At 42.0% G+C, this 18,872-nt stretch overlaps 1 long non-coding RNA gene across 1 annotated transcript in view; it reads right to left on the bottom strand.

The window, feature by feature from the left end:
• LOC144689797 (uncharacterized) overlaps positions 1-12,374 on the bottom strand; it is a 322,504-nt gene extending 310,130 nt beyond the window's left edge. Inside the window, exons 1-2 of the long non-coding RNA XR_013578712.1 lie at positions 12,252-12,374; positions 11,991-12,136 (exon numbers count right to left, since the gene is read on the bottom strand). This is a non-coding gene — a long non-coding RNA (uncharacterized LOC144689797). The remainder of the gene's footprint in view (positions 1-11,990; positions 12,137-12,251) is intronic.
• Between the last annotated feature and the right edge of the window lie 6,498 nt (positions 12,375-18,872).

Below are 18,872 nucleotides of genomic sequence, written 5' to 3'. Positions count from 1 at the left end.
AAAGCAGCTCTGAAGCGAAATGAAGTTGTCCTGTTCACACAATCAAGCAGCAGCAACTTATAAGCTAAAGTGCTAACAACTCACATTAGCGAGCTCACTCACCCCTCGTATCCCACCCGTGGATGAGGTTTTTGAAAATGTGGCCTACCTGCCTGCCCATTGCGCCCGTACGATGCCCTGAAAATTGCACAAGCTGCGTAAAATCACAGCCAATTGATGCCTCAAGGGCCTTAACTGGCCCGTTAATTAATGGCAGGCATGCCTCCATTTTCATCGCGTGCCCGCCTAGCGAAATATCGCGATGGTGCACGTTGACATCGGGACGCACACCCGATGTCATCGCGCGTCATATTACATTCTGGCATGTTGGGCGCGCCTCTGGACACTGAAGGTAAAATTCTGGCCTGTGAGTGTGTGAGCTCAGTGTAACCGTGTTTGTTTGTGAGTCCTATTGTACCGCTGCTCAGCCTTTAGCAGCTCTGGACCTTCATTTGTATTGATCCTGCTGAAGCCTTTCAACTTTGCCTCCATTTTGAGGCACCCGCACACTATTCATCTGCCTCAGCAGCACCCACCTCTTGCACTATGGCAGGCAGCCAGTCACTACTTTGGCCCTCCTATTAGGCCTTCCACATTTATATCCCACCTATGATCCTTAATTGAATGGTGAATGCGGTCATTGCCTGTTAATTGGCTGCTTCACAGGGCGCAACTCCAAAACAAGTCTGGTTGTCACTTGAAATGCCTGAAATTTTTTAAAGCGGAGAAGTTTCTGCTTTAAGTGTCAGCCTTTGAGTCATATAGCATTCCAGACACTGGAGCCCAAGTTGGGTTACCTGTCTGTCACCGCACAGATTGCTCGTCTAACGGTCTACTGGATCTTCGTCACTAGTTTGTTGACCACTTGGAGCACTCTGCCCAATAGTCACCTAGAGTCAAAATTGCACATGTGCAAATATGGCTTCAGTATAGCTGTGTACGAATGAGTTCATTGTGAGTGTGGTTGACTGAATATTCAATTTAATGGTGATTGTGTGTGAGTTTGTTCAGGAAAATTGAGGGGTTGGCTGCTCTGGGTTTTTATTTTCTCTGCTCATGTACTAGTTAGAACGTTTGTAAAAATTAACTACCACACTATTTTAATGGAGCCATTATCAAGTTTAAAATATACAGGTTACAGCACACAAAGGAATTTTCTGCAAAGGTGTTATTCAGCACACTACCAAATGAAATTAAACTCCTCAGTCTAGGTCCTCTGCAGTAGTTCTATTAGGGTTCATTACCAAAGGGCACAAGGTGATCCCCGATCAGAATTAGTTCTGTGTTGTAGGTAAACTCTCTCACCTCTGCTTGAGAGTCCTGTCAAATTAGCAAAGGGGTTTTACTGCAGTAGGCCTGGGCTAAGAGTTCTTGTAGCTTCTCAGATGCCAGTGAAACAGGCAACTTTATTTTTCAAACATTTTCCCTTCTTGCTGCAGCCTGGGCAATGCATTCCTTGGTCAGGAATTGTATAGCCTTTGTCACCAGAAAAGATGAATCAGTTCTCTTTACTGCCAGAGCAATGCTGGATATCAGAGGTAAACTAGTGACCCTTATATTTTGTGCTGCAAAAGTTTAAATGAAATAGAAATTGGAAGACTTATTTCACTAATTTTTACCTTCATACAAAATGCCTGTCCATATATTGGGTAGGTGTCACATATGCTCCCAATGCGGGTCACTGAAAAGTGGACTGGTGCAAATAAAGATGAGAATATGGCGGAGAGCCTCCCTGAACAATCTCTCAACTCACCCACCCCTGGTGAACTTAAAAATCAATTGAGGAGACAGGTGGCCATGAAATCCTTCTTCTCATTGTCATGACCATGGATCCGATCCCCGAATTACTTATGGTCATATTGAACTTTAAAGTAAGACGTATTTTTTTTTAAAAAAAAGACATACAAGCAAAAGCTGGCTGAGACTGTAAGGTAACCACTTGCTGGAAACTTCCCAAGTGGCTTACTTGACCAACTAGTTCAGAGAGAACGGAATGTCGCACCTAAAAGGTGTGACACGGCCAACCTCAGCCAGAGGCACATCAAAGGAAATTATATGATGCAAATTGAACTGTAATCTCCTGGGTTGAAGAAATAATGGAAAGTAATAACCATCTCAGACAAAACTACCTCCCGTTGAGTTATATCCAAGACAGAGAACATGAATTAAGTTGAAAAGAAAACAGATCTGGGCGAAAGACATATTTGTTTTTTCCCTTCCAGGAATACACAAGGAAAGGGGTTTAAAAAAAGTCAGCTGCAACCCTAGTCCTCTGTGCTAGTCTGGTGTTTTGTTCTGGTGTGTGTGTGTGCTATGATTGTCACAGCTGAAGAGCATCAACTGGGCATCTCTGCGCTTGCAGGTAAAAAAAGTCCTTTCTCTCAGTATCCTGGAAGCAAGTCACAAGTCAGCAAAGCCACGGTCGAAAAGGTAACAGGACAACTCCTTTCAGCTAACCTGCAGAACTAAGAATCTCCAAACCAAATGCTCAACTGCCAAAGTCAGCGCGACCGGAATCATCCAACTTAACGGCCGCAATGTTTCACCGTCTACTCCTCACGGACAAGCTAAAGGACTGATTTGTATATCTTTTTAACTTTTATTTTTGGATTCAATTTCTTAATTCTAATCTGTGTGTTGTGTTTTTACTGGTTTTCTCGCATTTAGTAACTAATAAACTCACTCTTTCTTTGACTCAAGACAGCCTGGTTAAATTGGCTCCTTTTAAAATATAAATACATTTGGACTGGGAAAAGGTACCCACGAGGGAAGGGATCCTTTTTAAACTAACCTTGTTGCAACCAACTGAGGGGGTTGAATAAAGACGGGGAGCCAGTTCATCCCTCCTCACACAGCAGCATAACAATTTGGGGGATCTTGCCTGGGGACCGGTCATAACATCACGTGCACATGCTTGGTGCAGACCTGTGCAGTTAAGAAACTTTCAGTAAGTCCTCTGCAAATGTAAACATACAACTCCAAAAATGAGATTGTGTCTTGTGAATCTAAGTAGGTTTAGATCTATGAGTGCACCCAAGTCTGGCACTGGTGAATGTGTTAAGACCAATGGGTTTGTGTCTGTGCTCATAATTCAGCCGACTGTGGGTGTTTTTACTTATGCCTGTGAGTTGATGTTTTCAAGTATTTTTATGAACATACAATAACACTAGATGGAAAAAGACCAGCTGGCCCATCCAGATTGCCCCCGTCTAATGCATCATGTCAAGGGGCTCATTACCCACCAGGTGCCATATAGAGTCCTCGGAGAGGTTAAAAAACAGGATCAAAAACTCAAGGACAATGAAGGGGAAAAAATTCCTCCTCTATCCCACTGGGCAACTAGAATTAGTCCAGGAAATCATGTTGACCATTATTTATGTTATTTGGCACCTAGCTCTTTTATGGTGTGATTTCTGGACCAGCCAGGAACACTCTCGTTCTTGAAGGTAAGCAGTAAATCATCGCTCAGTGCACAAGCCAACAAGTTTGTGGTTGAGAAGATATGACAGGGTGTGATTAAATGTCAGTGGGTGTATTTTCCAGCCTGTTAGCATGTTATTCTGCCAGTATACTTCTAAATATGTGGTTTTATGAGCTGTGTTGGTGACTGATCTATGCAGATATTAGAAGCTTGAGTTATTGGTGAGATTAGTTCTGGAAGTGGGAATCAATTTGTTTGTCTGTATGACAGTAATTATTTCAAATCTACTTGTAGTACGCATTTTCCTTCATGTGAACTCATGTTTAAATCCTTCTCATTTTCTTAAATCATGTTTTAAACTCTCATTTAAGACCTAGATCTCTCATTCTATGAATGAAAATGAACTTAGAATGGGGTGTAAGGTTTTGAAAGTGTGATATGCCATTCCTGGATATGTGCATATTAGGTTCACATGAAGGGTAAATGCTAGTAAGATCTGGATGGGCCGAATGACCTGTTTTTGTATTGTAACTTCTATGGAGGTATTACAATCTGCTGTGAAAATTCATTTCTGAATAGGTTCCCGGAGTATGAACACAAACCTTTGCTTGTTTTAGCCTGTCCAACAGTCTATAGGCCAATGTCGGCTTATAGTTACATTTGTATTTCCATTGAGATGAATGAGTCTGGAACTGTGCAGTTGGAGTCCATACTGTTTTTTTCAATCTGTTATCTTATGTGGTTTGTCAGTCTGTGGCTGGGATTTAGTTCCAGTGCTGGAGGGGCCTCCCACCAGTTGAAGAAGTGGTGGGAAGGAGCCTCTTATCACTTCTATAGGGTGCCCTGACACAATTTAAGTGTGCTCATGCATTTAACCGACCAGCATCGGTCCTCCCATGGGATCAAGGATCCCGGAGAGCCGAAGTCCCACCCCTGAGATCCACCAGCCAAACAGAGGTTGGCAACTCTCCATTGCTGCCAGCACTGCCGGGAGCAGTGGCTGCTGCCAGTGATGCTCAGAGGCCCTAACCACAGGATAGACACTGGATCCCTGGAGACAGGTGAGAGGGGCAGGATCAGGGTTGTGGGGAAGATGTCACCGGAGAGGAGGATTTAGGGGTGTTGGTAGAATGGCTGGGGGTTGGTTTTCAGCAGCTCCTCACTTCCTGATGTCAGGTCCCTCAATCGCACACTGACTGCCTATCAATGAGGGACCCATCCTACAAGGCTGCAGGCAAACCCAATAGGATTTGCTGGGTGGCCTTCAGGAACCACGGAAGACCCATTAAATCCCTGAGCCACCACTAAATTCTGGTGGGCTCAGGGATAATTGGTGTCAAGTGGCTCATTATTGAGCCTAATTGGCTTCCTGCCGCCAATGGCGGATTCCAGCATCGGACCCTTCCTGCCCCCAACTTAATTGGAGGAAGTTTTCCGGATATTGGGAATTGGACGCAGTTTTTCCTGGCCACCCTGCCATTGTGCCTACTTCAGTGGACTCAATTAAATTCCACCGTGTATGTTGATTGGTGTCAGTCTGTTAATGTGGTTGTGTGCACCAATCTGTTCCTCAGGATCTCTCTCAGTCTTTTCATCTATATGAGACCATTTTAGCCTGTCCTTTATAGTCTCTTTTAGTTTCTGCATTTAGGAATGTTGAAATGTTGGTGTCAAACTTTTCCTCTCTCTGAGTATGGTTGTGCATGAGGCATATTTGTGTTTATTGGTATCTAATTTTGTGTGAGTTGTCTTCGTGTGTGAATCAGAATGTCAAAAACAGAAAGCAAGAGAATGTGAGAAATGGAAAGTTATTTCAAAGGGAAATTTCAATGAACCAAAAATAAAGCAGGACAGACATCTCTAATGGTTTAGAATCGGGGAGAGAATAAATGTCATGCATGAATACTTTATGATTGTGTGTTGCAAAGAAGCATTTGTAAATGATCCAGATAATGGAAGTCTTAACATCTCTGGGAACAAAATAATAGTGTTTATTAGAATATCAGGAACCAAGTATGTAACTTTAAAAGAGGTTAAATTAAATTAAATGAGGGAATAACTAAAGAAAGCAGATTGGCAGAGTGTTTTTTAAAATCAACATTTCAGTAAAGAACAAGTAGAGTACCTTTAAAGATATAATGCTGGCCATGCCAGATAAAATTAGAAATCAACAAACTCATATTAAACAAATGTAACTCAAAGTGGATTAATAAACAAATTAATAGCAGTGTCAGAAGGACAATGACCTCTATGAATCGTGCAGAAAGAAGAGGGGAGGGGAAATCACTGGAATTACTATATTTAAAAAGTGCAAAAGAAGTTAAAAGTGTAATCAAAGAGGCAAATGGAGACCTAGAAAAGAGAAGTAGATGTCAGACATAACAGCAAAATAATTCTTCCAGTATTAGAAAATTACTGAAATGGAGCAGTCAGATGAACTGCCCTTGCTTGATGTGCTGGTTGAGAAATCTCAGGGGATTCTCTACCATGGTCTACAACAAGCCTATCTTCACTGGTCAATATACGCGTTGGGATTCTTACAGTTCCACACGCTATAGGGTTGGTCTTATATGCAACCTTGTAAATCAGGCCCAAGCAATTTGCACACCATGCAAGCTTGATGCTGAAATATGGCCACATCAAAGACATCCTGCAGGATAATGGCTACCCTGATAGGATCATTTCACACTGTGTATCATGCAAACTCATGAACAGGCCTAAGGTGATTACTTTTGGCCCTGAAAAGTGCCCAGTCTACCTCAGATTATCCTGGAAGGGCAAGGTATCTCAAAGATTTGAGCAACCATGTGAAGCTAGCTGTTTCACGCTGCTACTATGCAGTAGCAACACGAGTGGTGTTCACCACTAACAGGAAGCTGCCGTCAAGCCAAAAAGGCGACCTATCACACAAATGAGTAATGTGGTATATGAATTTCAGTGCTGGTGTGATGCTAGGTATGTAGGCCATACATCTCAAAGACTGGTGGATCATATCACACAGCATGCCCCCAGCTGTCATTCACAACGGACAGGGTACAGACCGAACCCAACCAGCCCGTGCTTACAAAATTCAAAAGTGTCCAACATTAGATGTGATTCTGCAATTAGACAACATTTCCTGAATAATCCTCGATGTGCTAAGAATTACACTGACAAACAACTGAAGATTGTCAGTTGGGCTCGCAGTGTGGCACACTTATGTGTACTGGAAGCTACATATATTAATACACAGGGCCCTGTTCTTTGCAGACAGAAAGAACATGTACACACATTGTGCCTGTCTCAGCTAAACAAAATAAGTGACAGCCATTCGCTGACTCATTCCTCAAGGTAATGCCTTGACCAATCAGAATCAAACTGCCTGGTTTAAATTTCAAATAATGCTTGACAGTTAACTGTCAGTCACCATTAGTGGTGCATTCTCCATGGCAACGCCACTTGCCAATCAATCAGCACTCTCTTCACATACAGTACAAATTGTTGTCTTCCTCTTATATTTATATTCTTGCAAGTGTCCTAATGAGTGCAAGACGAAAAGCTTAGACATGTCTCTTTTTTTCAGCAGTTCTCAAGTTCTGTACTACCAAATGACTGAAGGGACTAAGAAGATTGGGAAGAAATGAAAACCATTAAATAATGTCTGTACCATAATAATATAGTTAGTTCAACATGGGTGGCAGAAGGGAAGGGACATATCTAACCAATCTCCTTGACTTATTTAAGGAAGTAATATCCTATGTGAACTGTGAAAAAAAATGATACAAAATAGCAAACTTCAATAATCTTCAAATTGCACTTAACAAGAAAAGGCTATTGGTCAAGCTCAAAGGTCTGGGGATTCATAAGAAACTCTGGAAATAGAAAAATAAACTGGCTGGACTATAACTAATACTTGTTATAGAAGTTATAATACTTCAGAGGGGGTAGAGGGTGGATTACTGAATGAGGATTCAGTGTGGGGGTCACAGTCTGGATTTTGCAGTGGTAATGACAGCAAAACTGCCAGCGTTTGCCAACATTACTCCTCTGAAACTGGCAGCAAATTCTGGAGTGCATACGTGCACAGTTAAACACGGAGATCCTGAAATTGCTTTCAGTGCTTCTATGCTTTCCAAAGGATACCCTGTTGAAGTTTTTGCAGATTGCAATTGAGTACAAATCACTGAACTGACAAAAACTTGCCCTTTTGTACTGTTAGTCACCCTATAACTTGAAAATGTTACACCTTGTTTAATGAGGTGTATTTGGGTTTTTAATGGCATACTAAGTTCAAAATTCCTGCTGAAAACCTCTCTGAGCATTGGTGAATAGGGTTTTGGTGAATATGTGCTGCTTAATATTGCTGTTGATAACTCCTTCCATCACTTTGCTGACAATTGGAATTTTGGAAGCAGCTGAAGGAGTGGGAATGAGCTGGGTTATATTTGATCCACTTTTTATGGACTGGACATAAGTCAACCATTTTTCAAATTTTCAGGTAGATGCTAGCGTTGCAATTGAACTACAGCAGCTTAATTAGAAGTGTGATTAGTTTTGGAGCACAGGTTTTCAGAACTACAACCTAGCTGTGGTCAAAACCCATAGCTCTTTTTGTATCTAGTGCATGTAGCAGTTCCTTGATATCACGTGGAATGAACCAAATTAGCTGAAGATTGGCATCTATGATGGTGGTGAACTCATGAGGAGTCGGAGAAGAATCTTTCCCTTGGCTCTTTTAGCTGAAGATGACTACAAGTGCTTCCACCTGATCTTTTGCATGCACATGCTAGGCGCTACCATTGTTGAAGATAGAGGTGTTCATGAAGCCTCCTCCTCTTGTTAGTTGCTTTTTTGTCCAGCACCTTTTATTTTTGCTTTAACCATTTATGACTGGTTGGGGAAGGTTGCAGAACATTGACCAGATCCATTGGTTGTGAAATTGCTTAGTTTGCTGCTTTTGTTATTGGACATCCTATGTTGCAGCTGTTAAAATTTTAAAATTATTTAACTGTCAGACAAAATTGGATGCTCCTATCGCACTTGTTCTTATTGTTGAAATTTAACCTGGTGGTGCACAGATACCTGCCTGAATGTACAGAACGATGTTGCAGCTGTGCTCAGTGCAATCTGCAGGAGCAATCACAACTCAGTTGTGTATGGTACTCTACGCATCTCAGAATAACATCCTTAGTATATCAATAAAGAAAGTGAAATGGACTGTATCAGAGCCAGACAGAAATCTTGTTAATTATGAGTGGTTAGATTGCCTGATATTTGAAAGTGTCAAAACGAGAATTAGTGCTGCAGTTTAGTCTTAGCAACAATAAATCCTTCACCAATTTAAGCAATATATTTTTATTTTATAAAGAGATTGCTAGTTTTCTCCCTTTATTACCTTCCTCATTTCCTGAAGGCATCACATTCTTCCAAGGGGCTGATTGTCATGTGCGGCCAATCATATGTGAGCCCAATACTGTCCTCACCCGACATCCATGTTTGCATCTTTTCCAACAAGGGTCATTGGATAAAGATCAGGAATAAGAATGAAACTGTTAAACTTCCCCTTCTGAAGCAAACTGAAGTTCTCTACTGCCACTAACTGAGATCAGCTTCTGTCTGGTCTGCACAGCTCAGTTACACAATACTTTTACTAAATGAGACTCAGCAAAGAGCTACCTTATGGAAACAGAATTTTGCATGTGGCTTCCATCTAGTACTTTTAAAAGTACATCCACATTAGCCCATCCAGACTGGAGAAGAAAATGACACCAAAACAAACTAACTCATTGAGAAAACTTAAACTTAACAAAGGTGCATCAGTGTATCAGCCGTGCAGACTGATACACTTCTATGATTATTCTCAAGGACATTAAATGAAAGGATAGATCAATTGCTCATCTCTGCTGGAAAAGGACAGAACAAGATCTAAATGATTGTTACACATTATTTAACTTACTATCAGATTACATCTCAAATTTACATTCAATTATATACATAATGATGGTCATGGTAAGTTTTGGGTTATGTTGACCAAAGAAGTTAGATTCTATTACACAGAAAATGTTGGAAATATTCAGCAGGTCATGCAGCATGTGTGGAGAGAGAGTCAAAGTTAACATTTTACATCAATGATCTTTCACCATCTCTCTCCATGGATGCTGACTAACATGCCAAGTATTTCCAGCATTTCCTGTTTTTTCAGGTTTCCAGTATCCACAGTATTGGCTTCTGTTTGGAACTGTATCACCTTAATTGTTTATATTGATGTATGTGAGAGCAAATTTGTATTGGTGCATAAGGGTATGAATGCATCCAATGCTCAGGTTTTGTGGTCAACTGTGAAGAAACAACGCTCGCTGCTGAAATTGAATAAAGCTATCCACAAAGTTTTAACAGGATTTAGAGTGCAGACTTCCTGTATTCTGACATTAGTTCTACATGGGATCAGTGGTGTCCAGCAGGCAGCAGGTGGGTTTATCAACCAATCAGATTGAAGAATTCCCACAGGCAGCAAAGTAGGAAGTAAAAAGCAAGGAATTATAAATCACATTGAACTCATTGTGCAGAAAGCAACATAAAGATTGGGGCACACACATGGGATTAAAGGAGGAACTTGATTTTGAAAATACAAACTTTAAAAAAATATATTTTTAATATTTTTTGAAAAAAATCTGCAACTTTCAAATGTTCTCCTAAGGCAATAGCATTCCACACTTGTAAAAGTAGTTTTTCAGGGAAGGAAAGATTGCTCTCAGCAGTAAATCTGACTTGGTTCGCAATTAAAACTCAATTACTCCTAATTGGACATGGTTTAACTTTTTGGCTGTCTGTTTTTATTTGCTCTTTGCAGTGAGAATCAGGGTATTTAGTTTAAGTTCATGACAAATCAATGATTTCAAACCGAGTTCTATCTGCAAAGACTGCAACAACGCATCCTCTGGGGGTGAAAGGGATCTCTGACAGCAACTTCCGGATTTCCATGATTAAATACACATATGTGTATGCCAAAAAAATTGCTGACCTCACCATTATTAGTACCACAAATTCTGGGCCTATGAGCTTATATTGGTGTGTATGAGTGTGTGATTGTGCCTATGAGATAGCTTTGGTGTTGATGAGACTTTGATAAGCTCATGTTGCTACTTGTATAGCTGTGACTTTCACCTAGGCTCATTTGATGGAAACGGGATGGGTTTGAGTCAGCTAGCCATTTAACATGCCTTCTGATTTTCTCCATTGACTTAATTCAATATTAGATCCAAACTTGCCATTTCATCTCCAGGTATGAATATTTAATTATGCATGTTGAATTTCTGATTGTACATGTAAAATTGTGATTCTACATTTGCAGTAATGTTGGTGAATTTGAGTTTGCGAATGTGTGCATGAGTTTGTATTGATTCATGCCAGTGCATTATTTTTGAGTTTGATTTGGTGCACTTTACCGGGTCAATTTTGCAAGTTTATTTGTGTTGTATATGTGAGAATTTGAATGTGTGCATGATATTCAGTGCATGTGTATATGTGATTGTAAGAAATAATTTTATTGTATGCCAGTGTGCCATTTTGTGTACAAGCTTGTGTGGGTATATGGGGGAGTGTCATTGTGAGGATCAATTTGGGTTGATGTGTCATTATGTAATTTTATATTTTAATTCATTTGTTCATATGTGAGTGGTATGTGATTGTATCTGAGTTTCTATTGATGTGTGTGAGCATATGAATGCATGTATAGGTTTGTGCTGGAGTCTGAGTCTGCAACCTCATTGTATGCATAGGTTTGTGTTCACATACATATAAATACACACTCATTCATCCAATCTCATAAGATTCTATGTAAGATTATCAATGAAACTGTATTCGTGAATTCATGATCATACACAAAGTTATATGTATAATTTTGTGACTGCATATTAGATTGTATGCATTAAGTTTATGAAAATATATGATACTGTATGCATGAGTTTGTGATCATATACAATATTGAATGTATGAGTGTGCAGTCATATATGGTATTGTATGTATGCGTTTTGTGATCATATATGAGTTTGTATGCCTGAGGTTGTGATCATATATGATATTGTATGTATGAGTTTGTGGCCACACATGAGATTGTATGTGTTAGTTTCCTTGCTGTGCACCAGGATGTCATTAGGTGCATACATTTGAGTTGATGTAGGTGATTGTTGGAATAAAAACAGAACATTCTGGAAATGCTCATCAGGCCAGGCCTGTAATGAGAAACGGAGTTAACGTTTCAAAAGTCGCTAACTTTTTATCAGAAAAGTGTCAGTGAGATTGATGAATGTGAGAAAGTGATTGTGTGTGTATGCAGTGTTAGGAATTGGTGTAGAGTTTGTTTTGGTGTATCTGACTGTCTGAAGTGGTTTTGTTGCTGTGCAGTGTGTCTGAGTTTGTGAGTTTTGCAATAGTGTGAATAAGTTTGTAACTGTTGGCGTCAGATAAGAGGGTCTTTACTGGAGTTTGATTTCTGACCGTGTCTGGATCTGTGTGTGTGTGTGTGTGTGTGTGTAAGAGAGAAGGATTTTACCCGTCTGATTCTGTCCCAAAGCCCAGACCTTCTCCTGTAATCCGCTCGATCTGGCCCTCCGGCTTCACAATTAGCGCTCCTTCTGCTGCCCTCCCGCTGTGTAGGAGAGGTCGCCCCTTCTGTCCGCGATATTTCTCGGCACCACCCTACCGGGAATGAAGGGAACAATCAGGAAACAGTTTAAGAAACTGAATGATTCTGTAAATAATCTTTGACGTCTCAACAAAAACGCCATTGGATAAGAGTTTATTAGCAAGAAACCATTAAAACAGATGTCATGTTAGCTTCTCTTCGGGGTTTGGTGACACATCTCCCAGAATGAATCACCCATTGTCTGCTCCTCCCTCAGTAAACACTCCGACCCATTGTTCGCCTTGAAGGAAGATCACACAACAGGAATGAGTTCCTTTGCGCGCATTCCCGACCAGCTCCACTACCCCAAGTCCATAATCTCTTCATCCGAAAGCACATTGCGACTTGTAACTCCAGTACTTTTAGGATGGGTGGGAAATCGCTGCTTAAATTCTCACTAAATTAGGTTAGAGCGTATCCTCGGAGTACATCACCCCTCCAAGGTGCCTTCTCCTACCCAAGCCCGCCAGGACAATCACTGCTAACGCAGATCCGACTAAAAACATCCCCCACTCCCCACCCCACCATGTCAGAGCGTTAATCCCAGAGAAACACCGAGTGCCGGCCCAGATGTCTCGACTTCTCAATTCGCACCAAGGGGAAGGGAAGGTTCGGCGAAGATTGCGATAGTTTTGCGAAATTTCCGAGGCAGCCTACTTTTGTGTACACCTGTGTGTACAGGGAGGTATAGCTGACGTCTCATGTTTGTGGATGCGTCCATATCGACTGTGGAAATCTTTCGAGATGTAAATTCATATTCAATTGGAAACAAAACCCTTAAAATATCATTAACATTGGTATCTGACAGTTTGCACGAATGTATAATTGACTAGGCAGTGCCAGAAAACAGCGAGAAAATGCACATGTATAATTAGAGAAAAGTTTCAACAATTAACCTTAGAACCCAACTCGGCATCAAATGATTATTCGGTCGATCTTTTTGCGCGTCTCTTAGAAAAACCATCACAGCCAAATTTTGCTTTGCTATCTGTGGAATTCCTTATTCTAAACCAGATATTCTTTTTCTCTGGGGATGAACTAAACTAAATATCTGCGTTATCCTATCTCTTTCTAGTTCAGGATGTTATTTTTGTGGATTCAGCCGGAGGTAGATTATATTCTGCCTGCAGTTTAGACACACCAAGCAGCTCAGTGCAGCGACAGGAAGGCGCGGTCTGTGCACCATGCCTGGACTGTGCCCGCATCATTGCATTCAAAGGGATGGAGTTGGATTGCACACAAATCCGTGTTACGCACAGATAAATAAAAACAGAAATGCCCGACTGAATCCAACCTCTAATTCATTCGGGGACCTGACTCTCTCCCACCCAAAGCATTGCCGCATTCGAGACAGGGCCGGAATTCAGGCAGACAAGTACCACAGCTCTCTTTGGAGACGTGTGAATGGCACTCGCTCTCTTCACGAAAAACTGGTGAAGGTTTGATTTCCAGCTCGCCTGTTCGTGGCCCCGAGGCAGATTATCACTGAATGCACTGCTTCCAAAAGACCATGTGGCCCTGTCCATGTGCCCATGTGCACGTGGCCCTGTCCATGTGCCCATGTGCACGTGGCCCTGTCCATGTGCCCATGTGCACGTGGCCCTGTCCATGTGCCCATGTGCATGTGGCCCTGTCCATGTGCCCATGTTCATGTGGCCCTGTCCATGTGCCCATGTGCATGTGGCCCTGTCCATGTGCCCATGTGCATGTGGCCCTGTCCATGTGCCCATGTGCATGTGGCCCTGTCCATGTGCCCATGTGCACGTGGCCCTGTGCATATGCCCATGTGCACGTGGCCCTGTGCATGTGCCCATGTGCACGTGGCCCTGTGCATGTGCCCATGTGCACGTGGCCCTGTCCATGTGCCCATGTGCACGTGGCCCTGTCCATGTGCCCATGTGCACGTGGCCCTGTGCATGTGCCCATGTGCACGTGGCCCTGTCCATGTGCCCATGTGCATGTGGCCCTGTCCATGTGCCCATGTGCACATGGCCCTGTGCATATGCCCATGTGCATGTGGCCCTGTGCATGTGCCCATCTGCATGTGACCCTGTGCATATGCCCATGTGCATGTGCCCATGTGCACATGGCCCTGTGCATGTGCCCATGTGCACGTGGCTCCGTGCATATACAGGTATTCTCCATGAAAAACATACTTGAAGCCGACGCTTTCGGCCTCCCCTCTATTTATTGCCTGTTGTTTTAACCAGAAAAAGATTAGCTTCGTGACTGACTTATTTCCGATGCCTTTCCCCAGCCGAAAATAACAACCCCAATTATTCACGCGTGCCCCAGTTAACTGCCAATGAAGCCTCTCTAATAGTTACCCATATACCACATATCCATCAATCTGTATGGATAGCTTGACAAACGGGCCCGCTTTGAATATATTATTGAGTCTATTGATCTAGGGCGATGTCCCTTCTAGAGAAAAATCTACACACAGTCACAACTATCTGCTTGTGAATATACTGTAATCTTTTTGATGAAAGTCAGTAAGAGGACATATAGAAGATACAGATCTAGATTGAAGGACACCTTCCAAATGAGAAAGCATTACAGAAATCGGAGTCATTTCTTCCACATCACATTTTGCCCATGTAACATTCCATAAGAAATCCATATCACTACAAGTATTTAGATTTTTTTTAAAAATGTAACTTTTTGGGGGGTTTGCCAAATGATATATTCTGGCTGTGGATGAACGTGCAGAATAATTCACTGTTGTGCGGAGATTTTTTTTTAGCAGATTCTGAGCTCAGTTAACTCTGTAGCTCAGCCACACTCGGTCTGTTCCGGGCCATCAGGCACCTGCTCACATGAAAATACTTCAAGCAGTTTCCTTAAGAACAATTTGCTGTATACGGCAGAGATATTCTTCAGATACCCGTGCAAATTGATTAATATGTAGGGCTGGATGTGTAAAAAGCTTTGTACACGTAGGTGTTACAGAACATTTCGAAACATGAGCGGAGGGTTTAAGGGAAGGATTTTCAATGATAATTTGGTGAACATTTTTTTTTAAAAAAACCAGAAAAATGGTTTTCGTCTGTTTTGGGGTTGACCAAGGAACTCGGTCCAGGTCCCCGAGAGACATCATTCCACTCCAAACTTAGATTTTATCAATTTTATAGACAGCGGAAAATGTACATCCGCTGAGATTTTACACATTTTCAGCGAATGGAGTGAGCAGATTGCACCAGAGTTTCTGAGGCTGCTTTTACAACCACTGTCACCCCAGCTGGGGGTAAATATCCACACCGTGTGAAACCCCCGTCATGTCCAGGACATCGAGGACCAAAGGCACCCACCCACCTCCAGCCATCCAATTATGAAAACTTTTAGAAGTAACATGGCCCTGAAAGGGCTGAAAGTAAACGGCACGGTGCCATTGAGTGAGCCCAGTGTTGTGGCGCAATGTAAACTAATGTAAACCCAGTTCCTCAATGTCACTGCCTGTTTATCCTGATCCTGGAAACTGCCCAAGAGCCCTCACTGGTGTTTATCACTTCTCCCATTCCTCTTTTCCTCTCTCTTATTGATCTCGTGGCTTGGGGAGAGGGGAATGAGGGAGACTATCTCTGGAGGACTTTCTCCATGTAAGATTACAATTGGAGATTTACACACACGGTTCAGCCACACACACACACACACACGGTTAGACATAGGGATGGAGGTGTAAATCTCCAATTGTAAACACTTTGCCTTCAAAGGTTTTGAAGAGAGCCAGAGATGGGGCGAAGTAATTTTTGTTATGTCTTTGCTTTGGCGCCAATATAAACATAGAATAATAATAACTTTGAGTACCTTTAAAGGAGTAAAATGTTCGGAAGTTGCCAGTGCCTGAATGCCAAGCTCCAGCGGTACCGCACCACCACCTAGTGGCCGAGCAACAACCGTCTTTAGTGCAAAAAGCCGGATTTATCCACCAGGATCTCTGACTCAAGCACGAGTAAAAGTGAAAGGATACAGGGTTATTTGGCAAGGAATTTCGAAATCATTTTTACACATTTCTAAGTCCGATAGCCTAATACCGAAAATTCGAAAGACAATTCAGCAGCTCATAAGGTTAGGAAAATAAACTCTTGGCACAAAACTTACAGGGGTTTTAAACAAATGTGGCCAGAAAAAATGCCAGTCGTTATTATTGCGGTGCTTTTAAAGAGTCAATGTAGTTCTACATTAAATTACATTTTGCGATTTTCACTATGCTTCGAGCAAATACAACGCCCCCAACATCATATCTCTCTCCCCCCACCCACCCACCCCAAAACACACACACAAAATCTGAGGATATAAAATCATGGGGAAGTTAACTGGAAACAGTCCTTTTAAGTTTGTGTCTCAGGAACATCTGCGTCAACGGTTCGACCAATATTTCGCTTTGTTACCGCGTTCAAATATATGGAGCTTTGTTAATCTCTGTCAGTGTAACTGAGACCCTGACCATAGAATTTACTGCATAATGCAACCGTTTAATGCCCAATTTGAGGTTTGCGTGTTATCCTTTAAAAGGCTTTAGCATTTTATTTAACCTTAGGAACTAATGACATAAATGATTAGATTTTGACAGTGGTGCTACACATTTAAGTTTGGCTTTGAAGATTTTGCCCAGACCCTGTAATAGATCAGTCGGCACAGGGATATTGAAGACAGGAGTTGGCATGAGAAGCATTCGGGGAAACTAGTTCCCCGAAAAATGGAAAGAATCTCGTGGAAAAATTCCGAGAGAGAAATAAGCCATGGGGCCTATCGTGTCTGAGCTGATCTAAGGAGAGCTACTCAGCCTAAAGGCTCCTTCCTGCCCTACAGGTCACAGCCCTTCAAGTAGAAAACCAGTTACAAGTAAATAATGCGATTATTCTCTTTCCCTGAATCTTTAAGCTCATTCCAAGGCGAGGAAAAAAAGTTTTCATCCCTGGTTTTATGATTTCATAAAAATTGGAGATGTACACCACTCAGCTGCCATACAACCGTACCATCGGAACAGGAGAATGCACATCCTCCCCTCAGCACAAGAGGGCGCACATCCTCCCCTTCGCACAAAAGGGTGCACATCTCCCCCTTAGCACAAGAGGGTGCACATCTCCCCCTTAGCACAAGAGGGCGCACATCCTCCCCTTAGCTCAGGAAAGTACACACCCCTTAGCACAAGAGGGTGCACATCTGCCCCTTAGCACAAGAGGGTGCACTTACCCCCCTTAGTACAGAAGAATGCACATCCTCCTCTTAGTACAAGAGTGTGCACATTCCACCATCAAGAGGGTGACTTGGTCTGGCTTGCATTCTGCTGTTTTGGCTATGCATTCCAAAATTCTAAAGACTTGCAAACCCTCCCAAGTCTCTCTTAGCTCTTTGGAGTGAACACCATCTATCTCTTGGTAATGATTTCAAACCCTTTTAGCCTGCTAGGATGTTGAACTCGTTTATATTAAAGTAATTAATTTGCTTACATTATCTACGTTTAGGGAAAACATGTTGCTCATGTCTTCCCTCGTGAATACTTGGAGGAAATATTCACTTAAAATGTTTACTATCTTGTGCTCATCCTGTTTCCATCTGCTTTCATCTTTTATAGTTCTCACATCTTCTCTGATGATCCTATTACTGATGAAAGGATTTTTAGTGTGTTTTGCCTCTGCAGCTATATCTTAGGTTTCTCTTTGACTCTGTAATCACTTATTAAAACAAGTTTCTGCATTTTTTTATGTTGATCCCAATGAACTTCTGCTTTCTCCCTGTAGCAATTATAGGGGTAATTTTTCACAGGAACACAGGAGCAGGAATAGGCCATTTGGCCTTTCAAGCCTGATCTGTCATTTAATAAGTTCATGGTTGTGGTCTTAACTCCATTTTCCTGTCTTCCCCCCCATAACCCTCGACTCCCTGTCTCAGTCTTGAACAAATTCAGTGACCCAGCCTCCACTGCTTTCTGGGGAAGAGAATTCCACAGACTGACAACCCTCGGAGAAAAAATTCTCCTCATCCAAGTCTTAAACTGTGTCCCCTAGTTCTAGCCTCCCCCACAAGTGGAAATATCTTCCTAGTATCTACCCTATCAAGTCCCATCAGGATCTCATATGTTTCAATAAGATCACCTCTCATTCTTCTAAACTCAAATGGGTACAGGCCCAATCTGTTCAACCTTTCTCCAGAGGATAAGCCTTTCATCCCAGGAATGAGTCGAGTGAACCTTCTCTGTACTGCTTCTAATGCATTTTTTCTTCAAATAAGGAGGCCAAAATTATAAACAGTATTCCAGATGTGGTCTCACCAATGCCCTGTACAGCTGCAGTAAAACTTCCCTTTTATATTCAATTCCCCTTGCAATAAATGCCAACATTCCATTTGCCTTCTTAATTACTCACTCTACCTGCACACGAACCTTTTGTGATTCATGTACCAGGATACCCAGATCTTGGTGTCATTGGCAGATTTAGCTCCTCTACATTCAGTCCCTTCATCCAAATCATTGATCTACATTGATGTAGGGCAGATACCAGGAGGATTGTAAATAGCTGAGGCCCTAGCACTGATCCCTGTGGCACTCCAATAGTTACAGCTTGCCAACCTGAAGAAGACCCATTTAGCTCTATTCTTTGCTTCCTGTTAGCTAACCAATCCTTTATCCATGCTAATATGTTACTCCCTACACAATTTTCTCTTATCTTGTTTAGTAACCTTTGATGTGTCACCTTATCAAATGGCTTTGGAAATCCAAGTACACCACATTTAGAAGTTACCCTTTAT

Source organism: Cetorhinus maximus, chromosome 14 (genome assembly GCF_964194155.1).
Source record: "Cetorhinus maximus chromosome 14, sCetMax3.hap1.1, whole genome shotgun sequence".
Lineage (NCBI taxonomy): Eukaryota > Metazoa > Chordata > Chondrichthyes > Lamniformes > Cetorhinidae > Cetorhinus > Cetorhinus maximus.
Note: the sequence above shows the minus strand (reverse complement) of the source record. Positions and strands in the feature narration are given on the sequence as shown.